The following is a 23,463-nucleotide window of genomic DNA, read 5'->3' on the forward strand; positions in this document are numbered from 1 at the left end:
TTTTCTTTTAATGATTAAAAATATATATTTAAAAATACTATAGAATGCAGTAGAATCGATCTTAATGAATCACACAAAGCAATCTAGAACACATAGAAATGAAGAAAATTTTCTAATGGACTGAGAGAGAAGAAATGAGAATAATTTTAAATTATTATTTCTTATTTCATTATTATATATTAATAATTTTTTAAAGATTTTTTTTATCATAACAATTCATTTTCTCAAAATCAACTTCAATAATACATCATTAAATATTTCCAAATTATTTAAATAACCCATTACCAAACAAAGATATTTTAAGGGTACGTTTGATAAGTGAAATTATAATTAAAATTGGCATTGAAATTCCAATTTCAATTTCATAAGAATTAGCATTGAATTACCATCCAATTCCTATATTTTATAAAATTATAAAATTATAATTCAATCTTAATTCTTATGTTTGTAAAATAAAATATAATAAAAATAATCACCCAAATTATATAAATTTAATTTAATTATCTCTTATTAATCCAATATAAATTAACTATCTCTCACTTCAATATATTATCTTGATTTTACAGTCGAACACATTTTTAACACGTTTTTGACACGTTTAACACGTTGAACACGTTTTTACACGTTTTGGCACGTTTAAACGCGCTTTTGACATGTTTAACACGTTTTCACACTTAAAACATATTTTCACATGTTTTTTCACATTTTTGACACGTTTAACACGTTTTTGATATTTTTAATACATTGAACATGTTTTTCACACGTTTTAACAAGTTTAACACGTTTTTTTACATTCTTGGCACGTTTAACACATTTTGGCATGTTTAACATATTTTTCACATGTTTAACACGTTTTTCACACGTTTAACATGTTTTCACGTTTTTTTGCACGTGTAACACGTTTTTGGCATGATTAACACAATTTTCACATGTTTTATACAATTTTGGCACGTTTTAAACATTTTTAACACGTTTTGATAAATACAACACATTTTTTGCATATTTAACATACTATAACACATTAAATGCGTTTTGGAACGTTTAACACATTTTTCACGTTTTTAGCACGTTTAACGCGTTTTTGACATGATTAATACGTTTTTCACATGTTTTACACATTTTTGGCACGTTTAACATATTTTTAACATGTTTAACATAATTAACACGTTTTTGGCATATTTAACACGTTTTGACAGGTTTAACACATTTTTGGCACATTTAACATATTTTTAGCACATTAAACACGTTTTGACACGTTTTTCACGTTTTGGCACGTTTAACACGTTTTCACATTTTTGGCACGTTTAACACGTTTTTGATATTTTAACACGTTTAACATGTTTTGACATTTTTAATACGTTTTGGCACGTTTAACACATTTGACAAGTTTTAACATGTTTTTGGCACATTTAACACGTTTTGGTACGTTTAACATATTTTGACCTGTTTAACGGCACATTTAACACGTTTTGGCACTTTCGACACATTTTGGCATTTTAATACGTTTTTGACATGTTTAACACGTTTTGGCCCATTCAAACGTGCTAAAATGTGTTAAACGTGCCAACAACGTATTAAACATGCCAAAATATATTAAACGTGAAAAAAACATGAAAACATGTTAAATGTGTAAAAAAACGTGTTAAATATGTAAAAAATGTATTAAATGTGTTAAAAACATAAAAAAAATATTATACGTGTGAAAATGTGTTAACGTGCCAAAATATGATAACCCTGTTTAATGTCTGAAAAACGTGTTAAACATGTCAAAAATATGAAAATATGTTAAACGTGTCAAAATTGTGTTAAACATACCAAATATGTGAAAAAACTTGTTAAACATGTCAAAACGTGAAAAACATGTGAAACGTATCAAAAACATATTAAACGTGTCAAAAATGTGATAAATGTGTTAAAAATGTGAAAACATGTTAAACGTGTGAAAAACATGCCCAAAACGTAAAAAAACGTGTGACTTGTCAAAACGTGTGAAAAACGTGTTAAACGTGCCAAAACATGACAAACGTATTTAATGTGTGAAAAACGTGTTAAACGTGTCAAAAATGTGAAAACGTGTTAAACGTGTCAAAAATGTGAAAACGTGTTAAACATGCCAAATATGTGAAAAACGTGTTAAACGTGCCAAAATGTAAAAAACGTGTCAAAACATGAAAAACGTGTGAAACGTGTCAAAAACGTGTTAAACGTGTCAAAAATGTGTTAAACGTGTTTAAATGTAAAAAATATGTTAAACGTGCCAAAAATGTGAACATAAATTAAACGTGTGAACAACGTGTTAAACATGCATAATAAACGTAATAAATGTGTTTAATGTATAAAAAATGTAATAAACATGTCAAAAATATGAAAAATATGTTAAACGTGTTAAACTTACTTAACTAAAAAAAATATCGGTTTAATATTTTAACATTCTAAATTCTAAAAATAAATATTATCGATTGAAAACTTTAATCGTGTTTTAAATAATAATAAAACCTATAAAAAAAATTGGAATTATAATTCCGACTTAAAAAGATTGGAATCGAATTATAATTCCAATTCTTAATATTATAGTGTCTACCAAACATAAGAATTGGAATTGGACCCTTCAATTCCAATTCTATTTTCAATGTCAATTCCAATGTTACCAAACACATAAATGAATATAAAAATAAAATTATTTTCTATTTAACTCTATAGGATAGGATAGGATAGGATAGGATAGGATAGGATAGGATAGGATAGGATAGGATAGGATAGGATAGGATAGGATAGGATAGGATAGGATATGATAGGATAGGATATGATAGGATAGGATAGGATAGGATAGGATAAGATAGGATAGGATAGGATAGGATAGGATAGGATAGGATAGAATATGATACGATACGATACGATACGATACGGTACGGTACGGTGCGGTACGGTACGAGACGATACGATACGATACGATACGATACGATACGATACGAGACGAGACGAGACGAGACAATACGATACGATACGATACGATACGATACGATACGATACGATACGATACGATACGATACGGTACGGTACGGTACGGTACGGTACGGTACGGTACGGTGCGGTACGAGACGAGATACGATACGAGATACGATACGAGATACGATACGAGATACGATACGAGATACGATACGAGATACGATACGAGATACGATACGAGATACGATACGAGATACGATACGAGATACGATACGAGATACGATACGAGATACGATACGAGATACGATACAAGATACGATACGAGATACGATACGAGATACGATACGAGATACGATACGAGATACGATACAATACGATACGATACGATACGAGACGAGATGTGAGACGAGAGATGAGACGAGAGATGAGACGAGAGATGAGACGAGAGATGAGACGAGAGATGAGACGAGAGATGAGACGAGAGATGGGACGAGAGATGAGACGAGAGATGAGATGAGATGAGATGAGATGAGAAAATATGTTAAACGTGTCAAAATTGTGTTAAACATACAAAATATGTGAAAAAACTTGTTAAACATGTCAAAACGTGAAAAACATGTGAAACGTATCAAAAACATATTAAACGTGTCAAAAATGTGAAAAATGTGTGAAAAATGTGAAAACATGTTAAACGTGTGAAAAACGTGCCCAAAACGTAAAAAAACGTGTGACTTGTCAAAACGTGTGAAAAACGTGTTAAACGTGCCAAAACATGACAAACGTATTTAATGTGTGAAAAACGTGTTAAACGTGTCAAAAATGTGAAAACGTGTTAAACATGCCAAATATGTGAAAAACGTGTTAAACGTGCCAAAATGTAAAAAACGTGTCAAAACATGAAAAACGTGTGAAACGTGTCAAAAACGTGTTAAACGTGTCAAAAATGTGTTAAACGTGTTTAAATGTAAAAAATATGTTAAACGTGCCAAAAATGTGAATATAAATTAAACGTGTGAACAACGTGTTAAACGTGTTAAACATGCATAATAAACGTAATAAATGTGTTTAATGTATAAAAAATGTATTAAACATGTCAAAAATATGAAAAATATGTTAAACGTGTTAAACTTACTTAACTAAAAACAAATCGGTTTAATATTTTAACATTCTAAATTCTAAAAATAAATATTATCGATTGAAAACTTTAATCGTGTTTTAAATAATAATAAAACCTATAAAAAAAATTGGAATTATAATTCCGACTTAAAAAGATTGGAATCGAATTATAATTCCAATTCTTAATATTATAGTGTCTACCAAACATAAGAATTGGAATTAGACCCTTCAATTCCAATTCCATTTTCAATGTCAATTCCAATGTTACCAAACACATAAATGAATATAAAAATAAAATTATTTTCTATTTAACTCTATATGATAGGATATGATAGGATATGATAGGATAGGATAGGATAGGATAGGATAGGATAGCATATGATAGGATAGAATAGGATAGGATAGGATAGGATAGGATAGGATATGATAGGATAGGATAGGATACGATAGGATAGGATATGATATGATAGGATAGGATAGGATAGGATAGGATAGGATAAGATAGAATACGATACGATACGGTACGGTGCGGTACGGTACGAGACGATAAGATACGATACGATACGATACGAGACGAGACGAGACGAGACGAGACGAGATGAGACGAGACGAGACGATACGATACGATACGATACGATACGATACGATACGATACGATACGATACGATACGATACGGTACGGTACGGTACGGTACGGTACGGTACGGTGCGGTGCGGTACGAGACGAGACGAGACGAGAAACGAGACGAGATACGATACGAGATACGATACGAGATACGATACGAGATACGATACGAGATACGATACGAGATACGATACGAGATACGATACGAGATACGATACGAGATACGATTCAAGATACGATTCAAGATACGATACGAGATACGATACGAGATACGATACGAGATACGATACGAGATACGATACGAGATACGATACGAGATACGATACGAGATACGATACGAGATACGATACGATACGAGATACGATACGAGATACGATACGAGATACGATACGAGATACGAGACGAGACGAGACGAGACGAGACGTGGGACGAGACGTGGGACGAGAGGTGGGACGAGAGATGGGACGAGAGATGGGACGAGAGATGGGACGAGAGATGGGACGAGAGATGGGACGAGAGATGGGACGAGAGATGGGACGAGAGATGGGACGAGAGATGGGACGAGAGATGGGACGAGAGATGGGACGAGAGATGGGACGAGAGATGAGACGAGAGATGGGACGAGAGATGGGACGAGAGATGAGAGAGATGGGACGAGAGATGGGACGAGAGATGGGACGAGACGAGACGAGACGAGACGAGACGAGACGAGACGAGACGAGACGAGACGAGACGAGACGAGACGAGACGAGACGAGACGAGACGAGACGAGACGAGACGAGACGAGACGAGACGAGACGAGACGAGACGGGACGAGACGAGACGAGACGAGACGAGACGAGACGAGACGAGACGAGACGAGACGAGACGAGACGAGACGAGACGAGACGAGACGAGACGAGACGAGACGAGACGAGACGAGACGAGACGAGACGAGACGAGACGAGACGAGACGAGACGAGACGAGACGAGACGAGACGAGACGAGACGAGACGAGACGAGACGAGACGAGACGAGACGAGACGAGACGAGACGAGACGAGACGAGACGAGACGAGACGAGACGAGACGAGACGAGACGAGACGAGACGAGACGAGACGAGACGAGACGAGACGAGACGAGACGAGACGAGACGAGACGAGACGAGACGAGACGAGACGAGACGAGACGAGACGAGACGAGACGAGACGAGACGAGACGAGACGAGACGAGACGAGACGAGACGAGACGAGACGAGACGAGACGAGACGAGACGAGACGAGACGAGACGAGACGAGACGAGACGAGACGAGACGAGACGAGACGAGACGAGACGAGACGAGACGAGACGAGACGAGACGAGACGAGACGAGACGAGACGAGACGAGACGAGACGAGACGAGACGAGACGAGACGAGACGAGACGAGACGAGACGAGACGAGACGAGACGAGACGAGACGAGACGAGACGAGACGAGACGAGACGAGACGAGACGAGACGAGACGAGACGAGACGAGACGAGACGAGACGAGACGAGACGAGATATGAGATGAGATGAGATATGAGATGAGATATGAGATATGAGATATGAGATGAGATATGAGATGAGATGAGATATGATGAGATATGATATGATATGAGATGAGATGAGATATGAGATGAGATGGGATGAGAAGAGACGAGAAGAGACGAGACGAGACGAGATGAGACGAGACGAGACGAGACGAGATGAGATGAGATATGAGATGAGATGAGATATGAGATGAGATGAGATATGAGATGAGATGAGATGAGATATGAGATGAGATGAGATGAGATGAGATGAGATGAGATATGAGATGAGATGAGATGAGATGAGATATGAGATGAGATGAGATATGAGATGAGATATGAGATATGAGATGAGATGAGATGAAATGAGATATGAGATGAGATATGAGATGAGATGAGATATGATATGAGATATGATATGAGATATGAGATGAGATATGATATGAGATATGATATGAGGAACGTTTATAAATAAATGATGAATACTCTCTAAATTGCAAAAATAAAAAATAAAAATGAAATTAGTTATAACCTTTTTATTTCCTAGACAATATAAAAAAAATAAACTAAATAATAAAATATACATCATTTTAATAGCTAGTAAAATCAATTAAAACAACAATAATTGAATTCTATATTCAAACATGGAGAAATTGACGATTATTACATTGTGGCCAAGATAATTCTCAGCCGTATTCCTTTGGATCAATCATACCTGCAATACCGCTTGTCTATCCTTAGAAAAGTTGAAAGAAAATGAGTAAAACGAGACAAATTTCCTATTGACGAAAGTTTTTATCTCATGGGGACAGCCGATCCAACTAGAGTTCTAAAAAGTGACGAAGTTTGTATTATTCTGTACGTTTATTGCTTACATAGCTTAAGGAAGAATAGACAAACTCCAGTTTATTTCTTATCGGTTTTTTTATTTTGTTATTAGGGAGAATGGGCAAATTTCGGGGAAAGTTATTATCATAAAATTGTTTTTGGCAACGGTTGATTTAACGTTTATAAAAGAGGCGTTTCCGGTTTTATCTACACTTCGGTATTTTATAACTTTCTTATTATATTGGAAGCGTGTCCGGTAGTTTGTGAATTCGGTATTGTACATCGGTTTTATGAAGAAGTGTAAGTCCTCAGGTACTACAATTTCCCATTCCACACATTCAAAGAGTGACAACTTCTGCTCACTCTCATACTCTTGATGTTATTCCATGAACCTTCTCTAGGATCAAATCTTTCTGTCGTGCTAATACAACAAATACATGTTTCACCGCGGATACATTAACAAAAGCCAATAGACATATTCGGGATATTCCTAAAATCATGGAAAATTATCCATATCTCTTACCTTAAGTAATGTATTCCATCATATCCACCAACAACATAAAGTGCCCCATTGGTCTCGGCTGATGCAGGATCAAAACGCTGTAACAACATAAAGTCAATGTTAAATCACCTCAGATGGAATAAAGCTTTCATAAATAATTTCTAAAATAGGAATGGTTCAAACGATCCCAAAAACTAACTTGGAACATATTTCCATGGATGCACATGGAATCATAGAGTTCTGCACATTTAACTTTGGTGTTTGCCTAAATTCAATCTAGTTTTCTCTATTATATGAAATTTTTTGAACAAACAGTCTAATGTTGAAAAGTTTGAGAAGAGTTCTCTTTTTATTTGGACAATTTCATTTTAATAAAACTAGGGAAAATTAAGTATATCTGAGGATCTCAAATGCTTTCCAAGTTAATATATAATGACGTACTTACCTTCTGTTGTTGCATGGACTGGGAAGTAATTCACCTTCCACTAATCAAATCTAAGAATTCAACATCTGAAAAAAATTTAACTCCATCTCCGTCACCTAGACTCTCCTTCTTGCCATTCATTGAAGTACAAGTAACCCAAATGTCACTCGAGGGGATGCATGACTCAACTTCAGAGTAAACTAAATTAATTATAACCCAAAAAGAACACAATAAAAAAAGACGTGATTCACTTTCATGAAAACTTGTATGGTTTGGATGTAGATGGGTTATTTCGAAAATGCCAAACTCCCTGGAAGTTCAGACACTTAAATACATCTGTAAAAGGAATTTAGTACTTCCAATTTCCAAACACCTAAATTCATGCAAAGAAGAGAAAGGCCTTTCATGCAGCAAAATGATGAATGTCGGTTAATGGTGATGACAAATAACCATACCTTCAATTCAATCGGTGACATGTTCAGTATTTTTGAGGGTTCCAAATCTCCCTTTAACATTTGCCTGGTTAACATGGTATTATTCTGTTCAAAAAGATTTCGAAACAAGGCAAAAGTTAACATATTGTAAATTAACCATATAATAACTATAAATGTACAAGAAAATATGTCTTGTTTCTTGGATGGACACAGCAAGATGGTTTGCTTTAATTAATGCTCAAAGTTAATCAGGAATACTTGCAGTCTTTAAATTAATTAAGCGCTTAGACCTACTTAAACTTGCCCCTTGAGTTGCATGCAACTCTCATACAAAATGTCCAATACAACAACATATAATATAATACATTACATTACAACATTAGAAACCACATATCAAAACATCCTCCTAAGTCCTTGAATTGAAAAAGTGGCATACCAGGTTTGACATTTCGCACATATGCAAAATGTGGTGCTGGAAAACATGTTTAAGTATAAGAAAAATAAATCTCAAGCTTGAAGTCATAAAACTGAATCATAACTCATGAAAGAAGGCTTCAAACAAACCAAATAATATATTATTTTAAAATTCTTGAATTGTGTTGTGCTTGCAACCAAAAATAATTGCCCCGATTTCGGTCGTCCTCATGTTTCTAGCTGGTGTGGTGGAATTCACTGTCCAAGAGAAAATGTTTCGGTCGTCCTCATGATGAAAGTCAATCACCATCCAATCTTTGAGAAAAAAATTATTATGAGTGAGATATTAAAACATAAAATGTCATTACAAAATACGTCCAACGAAACAAATCTTCTTGATTAATGTTTGCATTTTCACTCATTTGAGAGCAAGGTCTTCTGAAATAAACTCAGTTCCATCTGTATGTATAAGAGGTTCATTGTCTTCATTATTTACAATAAAACCAGTTGCATCAAGCAGTCATTGAAATAAGAATGACACATTAATGTGTGAAAGAACTAGTTTTTCTCTATGAACACACAATTTAGAGAGAAAATAGTTACAAAATTTTACACAACATGGAATATCATCAATGAAGACAACTTCAACATAATTAAGATCAATTGGAAGTGGTATAGTCTTGGATAGTATTAAGGAAAATCTGAAATAAAACATTAATTATTTATGAAGAAGGCCAAGAAAATTACATGGAAATCCAAAATTACCAACCTTGTCATATATTTAGTCATGCTAGATGTAGTATGTGCATGCATAAAAAGACATCTAGCTTTATAAATTGTCTTGTCCGACAAAATATAAGGCTCTTTCTCATGAAATGGAGCCACAAACTATATTCGAACAAAGTAACATTTTACAGGGGAAGAAGTTGGATATTTTTTCTTCTCCTCTTTATCTCCATCCTTATACACTAGTTCAATATAGGAAATTAAAAAGAATTAGTGTATTATTTATCATACAATATTTTTTCATAGTTAACTCACCAAAAAATTTATATCGCCTCAAACTAACAAGAACTCCTTGTTCAACAACCTTCCTACAACTAGCCTGGTCAGAACTCCTTGTTTTAGCCTTTTCTGAAAATGTATTGCTGGTGAAATTTATAAACTATTTTGGTTTTAGGATGATTGTTAAACAAGGAGTTCTTGTTGATTTGAAACGGTATAACTTGGTTGATGAGTTAAATATGAAAATTAGAAATAGTATGAAATAAATAATATATTAATTTTTTTTATTTTCCATCTTGATCTGATCAATAAACTAGTGTATAAAGATAGTTGTAAAAAGGAGATAAAAAAATTCAACTTCATCCGTAAAATGTTACTTTGTTCGTATGCCGTATGTGGCTATGTTTCATAAAGATCTGAGCATTGAAAATCAAGCAAAAAGTAGCATAAAACGAGAGTCCGACGAGTGAGCAACTTGCGGTGCACTCATATTTCATTTTTTCACAATTAACTCACCAAAAAATTGATACCGCCTCAACAAAAAGGTAATGTCTTCTTCACATATAAGTAAGTCTTTTTTCATATAAGTAATGTGTCTTCTGTTCATATAGGTAATGTCCTCTTATCATATTAATAATAATGTCTTGTTTTCATATAATCAATGTCTTCTTTTCATATAAGTAATGTCTTTTTTTCATATAAGTAATGTCGTTTTTTCATATGAGTAATATCCTCTTTTCATATAAATAATGTCTTTTTTTCATCAAGTAATGTCTTCTTTACATATAAGATCTTTTCATACTTACAGTAATATCAATGAGACTTCATAGATATATCAATGAGACTTCACAACAACAATGAGACTTCACAGAAATATCAATGAGACTTTACAATTATAAAAATGATACTTCACAGTTATATCAGAGCCAAAGTAGTCTAGATTAATAAATAAATATATGGGTGATTTAATATATTTAATTATACAGCTTCATTAGTATACGAAAAGACTTGTTTGGATAGGGAGCATTTTAGACTTCTTTTAACAAATTTTAAACTAATAATTTATTCTTCAAAGGTTTTCTATTTAATTTATACAAAATCTGTTTTTCAATCAATCACTTCTCACTAATCACGTCACTCATTTCATTAACCAAAATACTAAAATACCTTTTATTTTAAATTATTATTTTTTATTTTATTTATATATATCAATACTCTTTAAGTCATTTTACCAAATATAATCACCACCTCCTCAAAATCATCGACCATCATTATTTTTTATCTCCCACTACGTTATTCAAATAACCTCAATCCGAACGAGCCCTTAAAAATTGAAGAAATTGAATCGCCTTGCAAAAATAAAAATAAATTTACAAGCTGTACACGATTTCAGATTCGTAATATCATTCATTACAAAAGTACTAGATCTATACAAAATACAATCTACCACCTGAGACTTTATTGTCAGGCTAAATAGATTGGATCAACTTTTTTGGTTAACTTGTACTTAAATTCTCTTTTATGAATGTTTTGTGTTGATATTTGTTTCAATTTATATAAATTTCGGATTATAAATCAATTTTAAGTAGAGTTGGATGATATGCTTTAGTGCTTTACAATATTCATTTCTAATACTCATTCCCAATACTCATTCTTATAATTAGTGATTAACACAAAAAAATATTTTCTTAAATTTATTTTTAATTATTATCCAAATTTTAATGATGAAGATTATTATATTATGACTTCCATTTACTTACTAAATTAGAATTTATTTTATTTCAATTTTCATTATGGACTTGTTCGGTTATGTTTTTTTTTTTAATTAAGAGAGTAAAATTAAATGATGGAAGATGGTTTTAAAAAGATAATAATTATTTTTAGTAAAAATACTTAAAAGATATTAATATATAAAAATAAAATAAAATAAAAAATAATAATTTTAAATATATAATATTTAAATATTTTGGTTAATGAAACAAATAATGTAATTGATTAGAAATAATTAATTAAAAAATAATTTTTATAAAGATTAAAATAAAATCCTTTACATAATATGAGATTTTTATCATTTTTCAGAATCTTGTTCACTTTTATTATGAGTTAGAAAATAAAACCAAAGTGAATTTGAAAAGATTGAAACAGTGATAATATTTTGATAAAAGAGTAATGGGATAACTTTGGGAGATGAGAAAGTAGAGAAGGTCTCACCTAACTGCCATAATCTTTAATAAATATAATTAATTGATTATATTTATTAATATTCTTGCTAGGCATGTAACAGTTGAGTCAGATCAGTGCGCTACAGGCAATTATATTATTTTTAACATTATTATTTTTATTATTATATTTAAGGCCTCGTTTGATTTGGCGTTAATAATAAGCCGTTTATGGGTGGCGTCTGCGTCTTGTATATAACTAAAAGTAATGTATGTGTTTTCTTGTTTATAACGAAAGATTTCATTTTGTATGAGATTGTGCTAATTTGAACAAAACCCAGCTTCAAGAAAGCAGATCTATAGTTCATAAGTCGCATGCGAATCGCTACAATCAACAAAATCAATGTCGTCTCCAAACAGAAAACTAATTAATCTGCAGACTGCAGACAACATGCATGTATAAATAGAGAAATGTCACAAGAAGAAGAGAACAACAGTAAAGGATTGATATAGAAGAGCCCTAACTATGAAATCAAAATCAAAATCAAGAAGATGAAATCAATCAATCAACAAACTTGCAGAAGAAAAGTGAAAAAAAGAAAAAGAAAACTGGCATGCAATAGAATTGAAAAACAGAACAGAGACGGAAAGAGAAAGAGGGAATTGTGAGTGACTTACCAAGTAATTAGTAGTACTTGGAAGTGAATAGATGTGAAGAAAAGCTTCAAGGGAAGAGAGTATATATTTATAGTTGAAAATGGGTGAAATGAGGGCTTCATGCAAAGGGGTTTAGGGCATCTCTAACCCTACTGCAAAATGGGTTTGCAGTAGCCCATTTTGCTCCAACCCTACGGCATTCCCAGCTGCATTTTGAAGATGCCTCCGACGCATGTCAAGATTTTGAAGTGGTGGTGGGTGCGGTTCTGTATGGTTCAATTCAAACCCCATCAGAAACAGCCTTTTTAGGCCAACAGGTTTGTTTTTTTTCTTTTCTTTTCTTCTTCTTTTTTTATTCAAAATTAATCCATTTCCGTTTTATTTACTTTTTAATATCAGTTTAAATATTAAAATATTATTACTTTATTCTTATAAAATTTATTATAATAATTAAACAAAACCCATAAACACAATATATTTGCTACCTTGTTACCAATATCCAGCCTAAAGCCTTCATCATAACATGAAAAAAAAAAGTTTCTTTTTCATTTTTTTAATTTGATTTTTACAATTTAATTTAATGGATGAGTTAATTAAAGTTAAAATATAAAAAAGATTTATATATCAAAATAAATATATATAAGTTACCTACAGTGCTTATATATTTTTGTAGGAGTTAAAATAACAAAATGGTTAAAAATGAAGACTAAATTAGAGAAAATAATTATTTAAAAAACATTAATAATGCTGAAAATAAAGATTAATAAGTGAGAAATAACATTTTTTATTATTAAAAATTGTGAAAATAATAATAGGGAAAAAATATTTTGGTTTACCTATGAAATTGATTAATAATAAAAGAGCTAAAGATTTAATAATGTCACCTTAAAAATAGGAGAACATAATAGTCTTTTCTCTTTCTTTCATTCACATTGTAGTGGACATTGTAGTGGAAGGTGATTATGACCGACTAACACATAATTCAAAATATTTATTTATTTTGTTCGTTTACTTATTTATATATTTTGTGGTTAGTATGCAGAGAATGTTGTGAAAGAGTGAGTATGATTGACTAACACATAATTCAAAATGTTTATTTTTTTTTTGTTGTTATCTTATTTATTTATATATATTTTTTAGTTTATTTATTTATATATATTGTCGTTAACTTACCAATAGATATATTTTATCGTTAACTTATCTATTTAGATGTAATTTAAAATAATAACAAACAAAAATTAATCAACTAACAAAATATATATATATTATATTATATTTTTTTAGAGAAATAATAAGAAAATAAATAAATAAAATAAATAATTATTTAAATAATTTGTTTTTATACTATTAAATTCACATTGTCAATAATAGAGGAATTAGAGATAACCAGGGAATGTGATTATGACTTACTAACAAATAATTCAAAATATTTATTTTTTATATATTTTGTCACAGAGAATATTGTGGAAACTGTGATTATAACTAACTAACCCATAATATATATTATAGTTTGTTTATTTATACATTTTTTAGTTTATTTATTTATATATTTGTGTCATTAGCTTATTTATATATATATTGTTGTTAAATGATCTATTTATGAATTTTAGAGTAATAACAAGCGAAAATTTATAAATTAATGGAAAATATATATAAATATATATATATATATATATATTTAAAAAAATATATAAATATATATATATTTTAAAAAAAATATTTATTATATTATATTTTTTAGAAAAATAATATGAGAATGAATAAATTAAATAATTAATTATTTAAGTAATTTGTTGAGTAGAGAATATACTATGTTTTGAATCAATATTATTTTTAGTATAAATTATATTTTAGTGTAATAAGTAAATATTTTAATTAACCTTGTTAACGATAGAGGAGTTAAAGCTTGTTAATGACAGAAGAGTTAAAGATAGACAAAAATGTCAAAATTTGTTTTGATACGCAGGATGCCCGAAGGGAAACAGGTTAGAGACGAGTACATTGCCTTCATTTGTTGTATGGTTTTGGCATCCGCAGTTATCAGTGACAACGTCGGAGTTCTTTATCATTTCGTACCCGTCGGCCCGCCTTTAGGGTCGACACTAGTTGACAGGTTGGACACCATGGTCACCGGCTGGTTGGCTCCTTTGCTGTTCACTTTTTGTTCGCTTCAATCCGACCTCTTTGAGATTTACTATATGAAATTCGAGAAGCTGTTGATTGTGGTCCTTGTCCTCTCCAACTTCTTTAAGTTTGCCATAGTTTTTATACCCACAGTAATCTGCAAGGTACCTTTGAAAGATTCAATTGCCCTGTCCTTGATTCTCAGCGCTGAAGGCAACGTTGAACTGGCAGGATACCTGGCGTACAGGGAGAATGATACGTTAGATCTTCAGACATTTTCCACCGTGACAGGTTCGGTGCTGGTTTGCGCCATTCTTGTGAGGACTTGCTACGACCATGCCATAATCTATAGAGGTACAACCAAAGAAACTTGGTACACAGTTCAGAAGAAACGGAGCTTAAGGTGCTGGTGAGCGCTCACAGGATAGATGACGCCATAGCGGCGGGAAACCTGTTAGAAGGCATGCACCCGACAAAGGGCAGCAACGAGCTGGGAGTGTACGTGATTCATCTGTTGGAGCTGGCAGGTCGGGCCTCTCCCCTTCGATTAACCATCAGCTCGGGCAGAAGTCGTACAGTAGGAGCGGTTCTCGGTCGCAAGAGATAATCGACCTGTTCCGTTCCTACGAGAGCAAGTTTCCTCACGGAGCCTTCTCAACTCAGATGTTCACGGCTCTGTCCCTTCCCAAGTTCATGCACGACGACATATATATGCTTGATGGCGTTTGAGAAACAGGCGTGTTTCATTATTCTCCCCTTTCACAGGAAATGGAGTGCCCAGGGCAGGTTGATACTGGATAACAAACCAGAACGTTCTGAATATGGTCCCGTGTTCGGTCGGAATTCTAATAGACAGGAGGAAAATACTGGAGTTGGAAACGAAAGAGAGACACAGGATGGCGATAATCTTCATGGGGGGTAAGGACCACAGGGAGGCGTTGGCGGTGGCAAAGCGGTTGGCGAGAACGCCGGACTCTCAACTGACCATAATTCGTTTTATAGCGATGGAAGAATGGGAAAACAAGAATGCTTGGGACGCGGTTCTGGACATGGAATTTTTGAAGGATGTGAAGTTGAAAGCGTTGCATCAGGGACTTAGGATATCGTACAAGGAGGAAAACGTGAAAGATATCATGGGCGGATTTGGCTTCACTTGTTCACACAATTGCAGAGGTTTATGATCTCATCATTGTGGAGAGGCACTGCGTTGCTTTAGAGTCTTCACCCATGTTAAATGGTTTAAGTGAATGGATGGATTTGCCTGAGCTTGACCCTATTGGAGATATGCTTGCTTCTTCTGATATTTGCAGACCCGTCTCTGCCTTGATCGTACAACATCAATCACACCTTCACAATAAGTAAGTAAATAACACTTTAACAATCACACATTTTCCTTCTTTTCTCTTTTCTCTTTCACTAGTTGATGATGATTCTCAGCAGAATCTCTACACCAAACTAAATATTGTTTCCATGTAATTAATTACATTTAGATTTGTAAAAGAAGTGATATGCAGACCACAAATGTTGTGTTTCAAAAAAAAAAAAATAATAATATAATATATTTTGGAACCACAATATTTATTGTAAGAAGTAGGAACTATATATTGTTTTATAACATAAGTAAGATGTGTGTTAAAACACAATCACACCCATATTTAAAGACGTGGATTAAGAAAATGATGTTACCATCCTGACAACAAAAAGAGCTTCAACTGCCACATGCCATGCAATCTTCTCAGTTGGCCAAGGAACATACTATCTGTGACTTCTGGGTATCGAGATCATCTTCTTCTTCTTTCACATTGGTCTTTCCCTGCATTACATTGCATTGCCAGATAGAACGGGGACATAATGATTATCAACTGCAGGTAAGATAACTGATGAGCCTCTTCTGCAAGTAAGATAACTGAAGATTTTTTGAAATTACTAGAGAAGATTAGATTAAGTTATATATGAAATTTGTTTCAACTAAATATAAGTTCACAATTCAGAAATTAGAAAAAAAAACTCAAAAAAAGACTAGTCTATCCTTCATGCCCATAAATAAATTACCAAAACAGATGGACCAAACCATCTCTTACTTTACCTTCTTCTCCACGCAAACCGATGTCTCAACAACCCGCTTCCAGTCGTTCCGGTGCCAACCGTTCCGCCCTTCTTTCCCGTCGTTTTGTCCGCCATCCTTCAAGTCGTTCTTTCCGTGTCGCTGCCAACCGTTCCGCTACCAACCGTTCCGCCTCCGTACGTCGCTTTGCTCTTCTTTCAGCCATCTGTTCTAGCCGGTGTTTTGCCCTCACATTCACCTTGATAAGAAAAAGAAAAAGTGAATAGTCATTACCATCCAAACTGAAAAAGTGGAGATTGCAATGAAAACTCACGAACCTTCCATGTTTCTGCGGATCTACACCAGATCTATAGATCTACACACCAAATCTACAGATCTACATTTTGGTTACCTCCAGGCAGAAAACACCCGTTTCGTCCTGCTATATCGTAAGGAACCCAGAATCCGTGTGGATTTGTACGCCACAAGATCCAACAGCTTCTGCAGGTAAGATAACTGATGAGCCTCTTCTGCAGGTAAGATAACTGAAGATTTTTTGAAATTACTAGAGAAGATTAGATTAAGTTATATATGAAATATGTTTCAACTAAATATAAGTTTACAATTCAGAAATTAGAAAAAAAAAACTCAAAAAAAGACCAGTCTATCCTTCATGCCCATAATTAAATTACCAAAACAGATGGACCAAACCATCTCTTATTTTACCTTCTTCTCCACGCAAACCGATGTCTCAACAACCCGCCTCCAGTCATTCCGGTGCCAACCGTTCCGCCCTTCTTTCCCGTCGTTTTGTCCGCCATCCTTCAAGTCGTTCTTTCCGTGCCGCTGCCAACCGTTCTGCTGCCAACCGTTCCGCTTCCAACCGTTCCGCCTCCGTACGCCGCTTTGCTCTTCTTTCAGCCCTCTGTTCTAGCCGGTGTTTTACCCTCACATTCACCTTGATAAGAAAAAGAAAAAGTGAACAGCCATTACCATCCATACTGAAAAAGTAGAGATTGCAATGAAAACTCACGAACCTTCCATGTTTCTGCGGATCTACACCAGATCTACAGATCTACAGATCTACATTTTGGTTACCTCCAGACAGAAAGTACCCGTTTCGTCCTGCAATATCGTAAGGAACCCAGAATCCGTGTGGATTTGTACGCCACAAGATCCAACAGCTTCTGCAGGTAAGATAACTGATGAGCCTCTTCTGCAGGTAAGATAACTGAAGATTTTTTGAAATTACTAGAGAAGATTAGATTAAGTTATATATGAAATTTGTTTCAACTAAATATAAGTTCACAACTCAGAAATTAGAAAAAAAAACTCAAAAAAAGACTAGTTTATCCTTAATGCCCATAATTAAATTACCAAAACAGATGGACCAAACCATCTCTTACTTTACCTTCTTCTCCACGCAAACCGATGTCTCAACAACCCGCCTCCAGTCGTTCCGGTGCCAACCGTTCCGCCCTTCTTTCCTGTCGTTTTTTCCGCCATCCTTCAAGTCGTTCTTTCCGTGCCGCTGCCAACCGTTCTGCTGCCAACCGTTCCGCTTCCAACCGTTCCGCCTCCGTACGCCGCTTTGCTCTTCTTTCAGCCCTCTGTTCTAGCCGGTGTTTTACCCTCACATTCACCTTGATAAGAAAAAGAAAAAGTGAACAGCCATTACCATCCAAACTGAAAAAGTGGAGATTGCAATGAAAACTCACGAACCTTCCATGTTTCTGCGGATCTACACCAGATCTACAGATCTACATTTTGGTTACCTCCAGACAGAAAGTACCCGTTTCGTCCTGCAATATCGTAAGGAACCCAGAATCCGTGTGGATTTGTACGCCACAAGATCCAACAGCTTCTGCAGGTAAGATAACTGATGAGCCTCTTCTGCAGGTAAGATAACTGAAGATTTTTTGAAATTACTAGAGAAGATTAGATTAAGTTATATATGAAATTTGTTTCAACTAAATATAAGTTCACAACTCAGAAATTAGAAAAAAAAACTCAAAAAAAGACCAGTCTATCCTTCATGCCCATAATTAAATTACCAAAACAGATGGACCAAACCATCTCTTACTTTACCTTCTTCTCCACGCAAACCGATGTCTCAACAACCCGCCTCCAGTCGTTCCGGTGCCAACCGTTCCGCCCTTCTTTCCTGTCGTTTTTTCCGCCATCCTTCAAGTCGTTCTTTCCGTGCCGCTGCCAACCGTGCCGCTGCCAACCGTTCCGCTGCCAGCCGTTCCGCCTCCGTACGCCGCTTTGCTCTTCTTTCAGCCCTCTGTTCTAGCCGGTGTTTTGCCCTCACATTCACCTTGATAAGAAAAAGAAAAAGTGAACAGTCATTACCATCCAAACTGAAAAAGTGGAGATTGCAATGAAAACTCACGAACCTTCCATGTTTCTGCGGATCTACACCAGATCTACAGATCTACACACCAGATCTACAGATCTACATTTTGGTTACCTCCAGGCAGAAAACACCCGTTTCGTCCTGCAATATCGTAAGGAACCCAGAATCCGTGTGGATTTGTACGCCACAAGATCCAACAGCTTCTGCAGGTAAGATAACTGATGAGCCTCTTCTGCAGGTAAGATAACTGAAGATTTTTTGAAATTACTAGAGAAGATTAGATTAAGTTATATATGAAATTTGTTTCAACAAAATATAAGTTCACAATTCAGAAATTAGAAAAAAAAACTCAAAAAAAGACCAGTCTATCCTTCATGCCCATAACTAAATTACCAAAACAGATGGACCAAACCATCTCTTACTTTACCTTCTTCTCCACGCAAACCGATGTCTCAACAACCCGCCTCCAGTTGTTCCGGTGCCAACCGTTCTGCCCTTCTATCCCGTCGTTTTGTCCGCCATCCTTCAGGTCGTTCTTTCCGTGCCGCTGACAACTGTTCCGCTGCCAACCGTTCCGCCTCCGTACGCCGCTTTGCTCTTCTTTCAGCCCTCTGTTCTAGCCGGTGTTTTTCCCTCACATTAACCTTGATAAGAAAAATAAAAAGTGAACATCCATTACCATCCAAACTGAAAAAGTGGAGATTGCAATGAAAACTCACGAACCTTCCATGTTTCTGCGGATCTACACCAGATCTACAGATCTACATTTTGGTTACCTCCAAACAGAAAACACCCGTTTCGTCCTGCAATATCGTAAGGAACCCAGAATCCGTGTGGATTTGTACGCCACAAGATCCAACAGCTTCTGCAGGTAAGATAACTGATGAGCCTCTTCTACAGGTAAGATAACTGAAGATTTTTTGAAATTACTAGAGAAGATTAGATTAAGCTATATATGAAATTTGTTTCAACTAAATATAAGTTCACAATTCAGAAATTAGAAAAAAAAAACTCAAAAAAAGACCAGTCTATCCTTCATGCCCATAATTAAATTACCAAAACAGATGGACCAAACCATCTCTTACTTTACCTTCTTCTCCACGCAAACTGATGTCTCAACAACCCGCCTCCAGTCGTTCCGGTGCCAACCGTTCCGCCCTTCTTTCCCGTCGTTTTGTCCGCCATCCTTCAAGTCGTTCTTTTCCGTGCCGCTGCCAACCGTTCCGCCTCCGTACGCCGCTTTGCTCTTCTTTCAGCCCTCTGTTCTAGCCGGTGTTTTGCCCTCACATTGACCTAAATAAGAAAAAGAAAAAGTGAACATCCATTACCATCCAAACTGAAAAAGTGGAGATTGCAATGAAAACTCACGAACCTTCCATGTTTCTGCGGATCTACACCAGATCTACAGATTTACACACCAGATCTACATTTTGGTTACCTCCAAGCAGAAAACACCCGTTTCGTCCTGCAATATCGTAAGGAACCCAGAATCCGTGTGGATTTGTACGCCACAAGATCCAACAGCTTCTGCAGGTAAGATAACTGATGAGCCTCTTCTGCAGGTAAGATAACTGAAGATTTTTTGAAATTACTAGAGAAGATTAGATTAAGTTATATATGAAATTTGTTTCAACTAAATATAAGTTCACAATTCGGAAATTAGAAAAAAAAACTCAAAAAAAGACCTGTCTATCCTTAATGCCCATAATTAAATTACCAAAACAGATGGACCAAACCATCTCTTACTTTACCTTCTTCTCCACGCAAACCGATGTCTCAACAACCCGCCTCCAGTCGTTCCGGTGCCAACCGTTCCGCCCTTCTTTCTCGTCGTTTTGTCCGCCATCCTTCAAGTCGTTCTTTCCGTGCCGCTGACAACCGTTCCGCTGCCAACCGTTCCGCCTCCGTACGCCGCTTTGCTCTTCTTTCAGCCCTCTGTTCTAGCCGGTGTTTTGCCCTCACATTCACCTTGATAAGAAAAAGAAAAAATGAACAGCCATTACCATCCAAACTAAAAAAGTGGAGATTGCAATGAAAACTCACGAACCTTCCATGTTTCTGCGGATCTACACCAGATCTACAGATCTACACACCAGATCTACAGATCTACATTTTGGTTACCTCCAGGCAGAAAACACCCGTTTCGTCCTGCAATATCGTAAGGAACCCAGAATCCGTGTGGATTTGTACGCCACAAGATCCAACAGCTTCTGCAGGTAAGATAACTGATGAGCCTCTTCTGCAGGTAAGATAACTGAAGATTTTTTGAAATTACTAAAGAAGATTAGATTAAGTTATATATGAAATTTGTTTCAACTAAATATAAGTTCACAATTCAAAAATTAGAAAAAAAAACTCAAAAAAAGACTAGTTTATCCTTAATGCCCATAATTAAATTACCAAAACAGATGGACCAAACCATCTCTTACTTTACCTTCTTCTCCACGCAAACCGATCTCTCAACAACCCGCCTCCAGTCGTTCCGGTGCCAACCGTTCCGCCCTTTTTTCCCGTCGTTTTGTCCGCCATCCTTCAAGTCGTTCTTTCCGTGCCGTTGCCAACCGTTCCGCTGCCAACCGTTCCGCCTCCGTATGCCGCTTTGCTCTTCTTTCAGCCCTCTGTTATAGCCGGTGTTTTGCCCTCACATTCACCTTGATAAGAAAAAGAAAAAGTGAACAGCCATTACCATCCAAACTGAAAAAGTGGAGATTGCAATGAAAACTCACGAACCTTCCATGTTTCTGCGGATCTACACCAGATCTACAGATCTACACACCAGATCTACAGATCTACATTTTGGTTACCTCCAAGCAGAAAACACCTGTTTCGTCCTGCAATATCGTAAGGAACCCAGAATCCGTGTGGATTTGTACGCCACAAGATCCAACAGCTTCTGCAGGTAAAATAACTAATGAGCCTCTTCTACAGGTAAGATAACTGAAGATTTTTTGAAATTACTAGAGAAGATTAGATTAAGTTATATATGAAATTTGTTTCAACTAAATATAAGTTCACAATTCAGAAATTAGAAAAAAAAACTCAAAAAAAGACCAGTCTATCCTTAATGCCCATAATTAAATTACCAAAACAGATGGACCAAACCATCTCTTACTTTACCTTCTTCTCCACGCAAACCGATGTCTCAACAACCCGCCTCCAGTCGTTCCGGTGCCAACCGTTCCGCCCTTCTTTCCCGTTGTTTTGTCCGCCATCCTTCAAGTCGTTCTTTCTGTGCCGCTGACAACCGTTCCGCTGCCAACCGTTCCGCCTCCGTACGCCGCTTTGCTCTTCTTTCAGCCCTCTGTTCTAGCCGGTGTTTTGCCCTCACATTCACCTTGATAAGAAAAAGAAAAAGTGAACAGCCATTACCATCCAAACTGAGAAAGTGGAGATTGCAATGAAAACTCACGAACCTTCCATGTTTCTGCGGATCTACACCAGATCTACAGATCTACACACCAGATCTACATTTTGGTTACCTCCAAGCAGAAAACACCCGTTTCGTCCTGCAATATCGTAAGGAACCCAGAATCCGTGTGGATTTGTACGCCACAAGATCCAACAGCTTCTGCAGGTAAGATAACTGATGAGCCTCTTATGCAGGTAAGATAACTGAAGATTTTTTAAAATTACTAGAGAAGATTAGATTAAGTTATATATGAAATTTGTTTCAACTAAGTATAAGTTCACAATTCTGAAATTAGAAAAAAAAAACTCAAAAAAAGACCAGTCTATCCTTAATGCCCATAATTAAATTACCAAAACAGATGGACCAAACCATCTCTTACTTTACCTTCTTCTCCACGCAAACCGATGTCTCAACAACCCGCCTCCAGTGGTTCCGGTGCCAACCGTTCCGCCCTTCTTTCCCGTCGTTTTGTCCGCCATCCTTCAAGTCGTTCTTTCCGTGCCGCTGACAACCGTTCCGCTGCCAACCGTTCCGCCTCCGTACGCCGCTTTGCTCTTCTTTCAGCCCTCTATTCTAGCCGGTGTTTTGCCCTCACATTCACCTTGATAAGAAAAAGAAAAAGTGAACAGCCATTACCATCCAAACTGAAAAAGTGGAAATTGCAATGAAAACTCACGAACCTTCCATGTTTCTGCGGATCTACACCAGATCTACAGATCTACACAACAGATCTACATTTTGGTTACCTCTAGGCAGAAAACACCCGTTTCGTCCTGCAATATCGTAAGGAACCCAGAATCCGTGTGGATTTGTACGCCACAAGATCCAACAGCTTCTGCAGGTAAGATAACTGATGAGCCTCTTCTGCAGGTAAGATAACTGAAGA

At 35.7% G+C, this 23,463-nt stretch overlaps 1 pseudogene; it reads left to right on the plus strand.

Annotated features, from left to right (window-relative positions):
* Positions 1–14,608: 14,608 nt before the first annotated feature.
* On the plus strand, positions 14,609–16,127 carry LOC124934644 (annotated as a pseudogene).
* The last annotated feature ends 7,336 nt before the right edge of the window (positions 16,128–23,463 follow it).

This window comes from Impatiens glandulifera, chromosome 1 (genome assembly GCF_907164915.1).
Source record: "Impatiens glandulifera chromosome 1, dImpGla2.1, whole genome shotgun sequence".
In the NCBI taxonomy this organism is placed as follows: domain Eukaryota; kingdom Viridiplantae; phylum Streptophyta; class Magnoliopsida; order Ericales; family Balsaminaceae; genus Impatiens; species Impatiens glandulifera.